Genomic DNA, 7,873 nt, shown 5'->3' on the forward strand with positions numbered 1-7,873 from the left:
AAAATAAAGAGGTACTGGTCAGAAATGACTGGGGAAAAATTGGGAGAACATCGAAGTTTAATGGTAGCAAGTCACTCTTGAACATGACACTTTTCCTCCGTACCACATCGGGTTGGGTTGTTTCATTCACCGGTCTCATCACCATGGTCCTCGCCAAACCATCCACATTTGGGGTAATGCTACCGATCCATCGCATCAGTGTCGTTATATGTTCAAGAGGGGTCATTCTGAAAGTGTCAACCGTGTCCCATCCACTGCCATACATTATCCTTCATCCACTCATGATCGCCACCCTGAATCATATGTCACAGTTTGTTTTCACCTCCACTAAAATCATTAGCTCCGTTCCGTGTCATTGATGTGGGATTCATTAAGGCCCTCCTTTGACGGATCGCTTCTTGTCGACTTCAGCTCGTTATCCAAGAAGTTGATCTAGGAACAACCCCATCAGTACTTTGAAGCTTGCATGCCTCAATGGCAAGTTTCTCACTTCCGGCGACAGGTATACATCAATGACCTTCGACCAGAAGATTTTGCGTGGCGTTCGACGCCAAGTCCTTTATTCACGCCACGTGAATTGTACTGCAGTACCTTGAGGGTCATTATCATTATCGGTGATTCCTCTCGCGCTTGTTAACGGTTTTCATCATTGGCCGATAATCAAGCGATGTCTTTCCATGTTCGACTTCAGCGCAATTCTCACATGGATCGACTTGTACTTAGAGTGAAGATCGAACGAGTTGAAGACCCCGGATCTAGTTTCATCCATCCGGGCTGCGATATATATTCAGGAAATATAAAAGCATTTGTCATGTACATCATTGCAGCAGATGATCATCCTATTCAAAGGATGATAATTTCAGCAGAGAATTATCAGTCTACTATCAGACGATCGTCTGTTCTATGTACCAAAATGTATTTATAAAGCTGAGCATGGGAATGCCCGCCTCAGCTAGATCATGAAAACAGAATGAAAAATAATGTATTGTATTGTATTGTATTACAGGGTGCCTCCTCAGCACTGGAATGAACTTTGGACCCTCTAGATAAAGCATTTCACCCGATAAACGGCCTCATACTTTAGGGGGCAACTGTTATAGACATTTTTGTGCCTCGCAGCATGGAGCATGAAATGTCAATAATTACAGGGATCCTCAGTCCCTAAACATGTTGTTCTTACCCCTAGAAGAACAAGGTCAGCAAACCACAACACTTCCCATCAGTTCTCCACCTGAAAACACTCAGAAACAGGCTATTTTTGGATCATGTCAGCTGCTCCACTGAGCATCTGCGCTGGAATGCAACTGCTCCTCCTTGTACCTGCGCTGAAAGTCAAATCTAATGAAGGCTACCTGCGCTGGGCGAGATTGGCCAAGTGGCACAGTCATTCTGCAAGGTGTCAATTGCCCAGGAAGCTTCCAAACTGACACTTGGTTCATGGGATTCGCCCTGTGATGAGTAAGAGGTACTTGATCTCCATGTGTAAGCAAGGATCTCCAAGTGGACTCAAGAACTGAAGTTTAACTGAAGAGGGAGGGGACACTAGTCAGCTTCATGCCAGCCTCAAGCTGACTCATCCTCTCTTCTTCTCTCCTATATATAGAGCTCTTCTATGAGGTCTAAGGAGGCTGGAATTTTGTGCAAAGCAAGGAAGTGCTGTTGGTTTACAGTTAGAGCTATTGGGTGATTGCTTTTATAGAGGTGAAGAGGAGATTTCTTGCTGCTGGGGAGGTGCTGCTGGATTGGAGCCATTGATGGTTGTAACCTTCTCAGAACCCTTTTACTTCTATCAATAAAGCTTTGAATGTTCTCCTATATACTTGTATTGCATTGATGTATTGTATTTACTTGTATATCTGATTCACTCTAATCCATGCATCAGTTATGAGTACATGTTCTTTGTAGTTTCCATCTCTTGTTTGTGCAGGATCTGTGTGTAGCTGGACCGGCAAAAGGAGCAAGGAGCTGGGAACAAAAGACAAAGAGAGAAGACAGGATCGACAAAAGCGAAAGACACCGGTTGGTCAATCTTTTCTTCCTTCTCTGTACTTTCATAAAGGAAAATATCAAAGCTTTACTTTCAGTTGTTGCTAAGGACTGTCACCCTTAGAGTAGGGATAGGGTCATCCGAGTCGGATACTTTTCCCCACAACATGAAGCATTGCATGGGAGGACATCTGGCCGACACTTTCTATTGATGTCTAGGTCCCGAAGTTGGAAAGGTGGTGTTGGTCATCGAGCTCTGACACGCACCTGAATTTCTGGGTTGATGGTTAGAAAGTAAGCTTGATGGTACCTAGAGAAGTTGAAAGCTTGAGTCCATCTTAGTCCCACATGGATAGATTTCCCTAGTCATGAATCTAGTCCGTGGCATTGTGGTGCCTAAATTGTTGAGAGACCAATGGATAGATTACCTTGGTCAGGAATCTAGTCCATGGCATTACAGTGCCTAAAGTTCTTCATGGTTCATATAGTTTGAGATCTTCCATTGTACTTGTATATGATGAATACCTCCCTAGTTAAGAGGGAGTGTTGGAAAATGCAACTATGATCAAAGCATGGGTTTCATGCTTGGGTCGTCTTGTTTTAGGTCAAAGTCCCCATTGAGGACTTCTAGGATTTATTCTGAGTCAATATAGTCATTGTACTTTTAAAGAGACCTTTCTTGGGATTTTGAATCATATAAAAAGGTTAAGTATTAAGTCAAATATTATTAAGTATCCTCCACACCAAGTCAACCTAGAAGAGAGATCAAGTTGGCCTAAGGACCCTAATTTGACCAACAAGAAGCCTATAAATACAATCTAGTCGAAGTCATTTGGAGTATCACTCTCTCACAAGAAGTTTGATATCTCTTGTAGCTCGGAAAAGTGCGAAGTTTGTGGTCGGGAAGTCAAAGTGGGTGCAAATTTGGAGAAGTACAAAGAGAAAGGAAAAATCGAAATTTTGGTGCCTCTATCTCTCAGTTTCATGTCCTCGATTGGGAGATCGAAGCCTTCCAAGTTTCTCTATTGCCGGAAGCTGCTGCCTAGTCGAAGTTGTTGGAAAGGGGTCGAAATTCTGGGAGGATAATTTGGTGTGGAGGTAAGGCCTTCTCATACTATTGAAAGGAATAATTTCTTGATTGGGTTTTCCCCTTGATGGGAGTTTTTCCCTGGCATAGTGCCTACATCTGGTGTTTATTGTTTTATGTGCTGCTACTTTTGTAATTGCTTCATGAACTAAAGGAAAGAAGATATAAAGAATATTAATAATAAGAAACATCACAAGTAATTATCAAGGTTGGTCATAATAGTACTTAACCTTTCTAATAGTGTCAAGTATTTTTGATTCATCAAACTCAATCATATCCTGATAGGATTGTGGTAATCCACTAATAAATCATTGTATTTTTACTTTATCATGTTTGATGTAAGGGACATATCTCAGTAGCTCTATAAATTTGTTTGCATATCTATTCATGGTGTGTTTCCCTAACTTGTGTTCATGAAATTCCTTGATCTTCCCATCACAATACCTTTTATAAAAGTATTTTTCCATAAAATATTTTTCAAATCTACTCTAGGTCAACTTATTCTCTCGAATCCATTTTATATTCTTGAGATCTTCCCACCAAATATCAACTTTCCCTCTTAGCGTAAATATGTTCACTCTAACCTTCATGCTTTGAGAATAATTATGTACAAAGAGGTATTTATTCAAGCTCAATGACCATGACTTAGCTTCTTCATTCTTCCTAACTTATCCATAAAATGTGGGAGGTTTATCCTCCTTGTACTCTTCAAGAAATGAGCTATTTACATACCTTTCCTTCTTCTTCTTGTGCAACTTTGATCTAGTGATTGTGTTGGAAAATTTATTTGAACTATAAGTTTCCTCATTAGATGTGTTTGTTGATGGGTCTTCACTAGTTGTATCCTTCTTGGAACTCATGTGCCTCTTTATTGACCCACTTATTTTTGTATTGTTGTTTTCTAATCCATATTTTTGAATTTCACATGGGTTAGGAACCTTCTTTGACTTATATTTTCCCACATTGTTGGAAACTAGTTCATGCTATCAGTCTCTCTATAATATGTTATTCTTTGGAGCATTGTTGGACTTACTTACTCTTGTTTCTCCTAGGCTTTAATAATCCTTTCATTATTTGACTTATAACTTTGAATTTCAACCCTTAAACTTCTAAGTCTTTCCAACCAATCAGGAGGGGTTTGCACTAACTTTTCTCATTTGACTCATATTCTCTATCGTGTGAAGTACTGTATAAGTTGTATTTTAACATTCAGTTGAGCATTTCCTTTCTTCTCTTCTTTTGGTAAGTCTTCTTATGTGTTGAAACAAAACACAACTATTAGTTTAAAAAAGAATAAAGTTTTAGTATATATAGTTCCCTAGGTGACACATGCACTGGCCTAGATTGACCTAAAATTGAAGCTCTAATGTTGCTTTACATAACACTCAAATCTAGGTTAGGAAAACCAAATAAATTTAAATTCACTAATTTTATTACAATAAACATATCTCTCTTAGTATTCTTCTTTTTCTTCTTCTTCTTTCCCTGTAAAAGAACATTTAACATCATCAAAACCAAACTCACTCTCAATCTTAAGCCCATTTAGCTTGAGTATTGAACCTTAGCTTTGATACCACTCTATAACACAACCCAATCCCCTCAAGGCCTTTTAAGGGAATGAGGTGTTTATACCTAACCTCTAATGTTACCTTATGTAGTGGGGTTTACATTATTCCTCTTCTTTTAACCATCTTAAAACCCATTTCTAAGACCACCATCATCTTCTACTCATCAAGATATTTTCAATGATATAAATTTCATTAAAATACAAGATATGGGTGCAAGGTTATTCCCATCTAAATATTTGTTGTTCCAGGTGCCACATCAACCTTTGTGCATTGCCACATGGTAGATAAACGATAGTACGTTTGCCCATGTGTCCCCATTGTACATTTCTACATCATGGATTACATGTGGCATTCCTTGCCCATGTTTTTGCATTGCATAGGGTAACATCTTCATAAGGACACATGAGCTTGCCTTCCATATTTGGATCCAAATTTCCAACATTGCTCGTTATGAAAAATTTCTAGATATTCAGTCTTTCAGATCCATTTAGATCGGGTTTTCCATTTCTCTTGCTATGGTCAACAAGTTGACCTTATGGATGTCTAGATCCAATGAAACTCCATAAGCCCCCTTATAAGTATGAATTTTTAGATCTCTATTATCTATGGCCTCGTGTAGGGGAAATTTTAGAGGTGAAAAATCACAAATGGGCTATTTTTTGGACATTTTTTGAAGAAGAAAAAAAATTATTCGCCAATTTGGTAAAAATTTCGCCTAGTTTTTACATATATATGATTAAATGGATGATATTTGCCAACAAATTACCAATTTTAATAGTAAATTACAATTTTTTATTGAATATTCATCTACATTCTATAAGTATGAATTTTGAAACTAAATAATTTCCTACATTACTATATATAGGAAAATATTTAAATCCTTAAAAATACCTTGGCCTTGTGCCATCCATGTCACCTCCACATCATCTGCCACCTAGCTTCCACTTTAGTGTCGTTGCACCACTATAATCATCATCATCACCCACCACATCATCTCATTTGCACTATCATGTCATGTCATCTTGCCATGTCAACATGCCACACCAATAACATGTCACCTAAAATTATCCTACGCGCCACATCAACACCCATCTACTTTTAAGATTTGGAATTGATAACATGGGATTTGTTGTAGCATCCATTGTCATTTTAATTTTATTTTCAGTTTTATCGCAAAAACATAAAAAATTAAAAATTAAAAAAAAAATAAATAAAAAATAAAAAATTATGTTCTAACGAAATTAAAAGAAAATGTGGAAATCCGAAAGAAGTGTTTTATTTTATATTATTGATGTCTTTTGAACGTGAGAAACCTGGGAGAAGATCTGAGTCATCTGATCGATAGGCAACAGATCTAATGATAATCGCGTGGTTAACAAGGACGAGGTTTACTCCAAAATCGGACGCGAGAAGTTATAAAACTGAGTTAAAACCTCAGTTAATCGGGGTCGTTCGCTTGAAGGATTCAGATCCGATGGTAATCATGTGGTTAACAAGGATGAGGTTTAATCCAGAAAATGGATGCGATGGTTTATGGAATGTGATTTAATCCGTTGAAGTCCGGATCAATCACAGCTGCTCATCAAGAAGGGACGAGATTCGACAGATATCGCGTCAAAAAGTGCACGGGTTTTATTATGAATTTCGGACCCGAGAAGTTTATGAACTACAATTTTGTTTCCTTTTGGTTCCATGGGGAAGGTAAAGGTTTGTGGAAAAGGTGGACCCGATATGTTCTGAACTGGAGTTTATTTCCTTTTGGGTTCCGACCATAAGCGTTTAAGGATAGATCGACAGAGATTGGTCGGGTTTCTTTGTGTTTCCGCTAATTAGAACACTTCTGATATATACGTGGGCCCATAACCCACAGGTTCACACACGAAATTTTGTAAAGATGTAGCTTTGTTGCGTTAAAGCAGTTTAGCTGTCATCAAGACATCTATAGGATTACAGCTTGCAGAATACAAGACCACATACTCAAGCCACAAATTTGAACAACAAGCAGCCATCACCAGTCATATTCTAATTTCTGTTACTTCTTGTTATTTTGTTTTCTTGAGAAGAATGAGGTGTCTTTTACCCTCCAATGTAATATTTTGTAATGACTTTTACTTTAGACAGTTAGGAGATAGTTAAGCAGTTTGACAGTTTTGGTGATTACCAACTGTCCCATGATGTATAAAAAGAGGCAAAATTATAGAAAAAGGGTTCAAATTTTGAAGAACCTGGAGACTAGGCTATTGTATTCTTGATAAAATTGATGATTAATGAAAGAATCAAGAGTTTTCCACACATTGTTGGGTATGATTTGTAATTTCTCTGTTATGTGTCATCATGTATCTTCCTTTATTTAAGTATGGTAATGAAGCTGCAAGTCTTTGTTTACTTATGTGAATGAAGTTAAAATTCCTTAAAAGAGCGCTCCTGTACTTAAAGTTCCTACTTCTACATTTCTTCTAAGTTACAGATAATAGTTTCTGTGAAAAACAACATATTGTCTTTAACTTCTCAAAGCATTACAGATAATAGTTTCTGTGAAAAATAGCATATTGTCTCTAACTTCTCAAAGCATTCTTCACTCAACATTTATATTCAGCAATCATATGGAATTTTGAGACTTTCATATCACCTAAGTATTAAGGGTTAAAAGTCAGGTCCTTCAGGCCCTTCACTTGAGGATACATCAAACAAATAAGTGACAAGAATAATAAAAATTAATGTCTTAAGCACAATTTCTACACAGCCAAGAAATTGGTTTCTTAAGGGACAACATTAATTGGCGTCGTTATCGGGGAACGAAGTGAAGAACACTTTTGCATGGGTTTTTAGTATTTTCCTCTTTTTTTTCAATGAGGAGAAAATATTTGGCTGTATTGAACATAAAATAATAACTCTGACTTCAAAGAGGCCTCATACGAGGTCAGATACCTCACAGAAAAAAGTTCAAGCCCTTTCAGACCGTGAGAGACTAGTTTCCAAGAGGGTTAGAAGGCCAGAAGCTCCAGTTACACCAAGTCCTACACTGTCTACACCTGGCAGCAGTTCAACACATCTTTCATCCAAACATTCACCTTTGTTTGACCAAGAGATACCTTTTACATCCACTTCATTTCAAGAACCCAACTGTCAAGAACAGTCTTTAGAGTCTGTTTCTTTCTCAGTATCTGCTATAGTTATTCAACCTAAACCTATAACTACATTGCCACCTTTTCAAACTTCATTTACTCCTCAG

This window comes from Pinus tabuliformis, chromosome 9, assembly GCF_031772625.1.
Source record: "Pinus tabuliformis cultivar Carrire ecotype Pingquan chromosome 9, CPIR1, whole genome shotgun sequence".
NCBI classification, from domain to species: Eukaryota; Viridiplantae; Streptophyta; class Pinopsida; order Pinales; family Pinaceae; genus Pinus; species Pinus tabuliformis.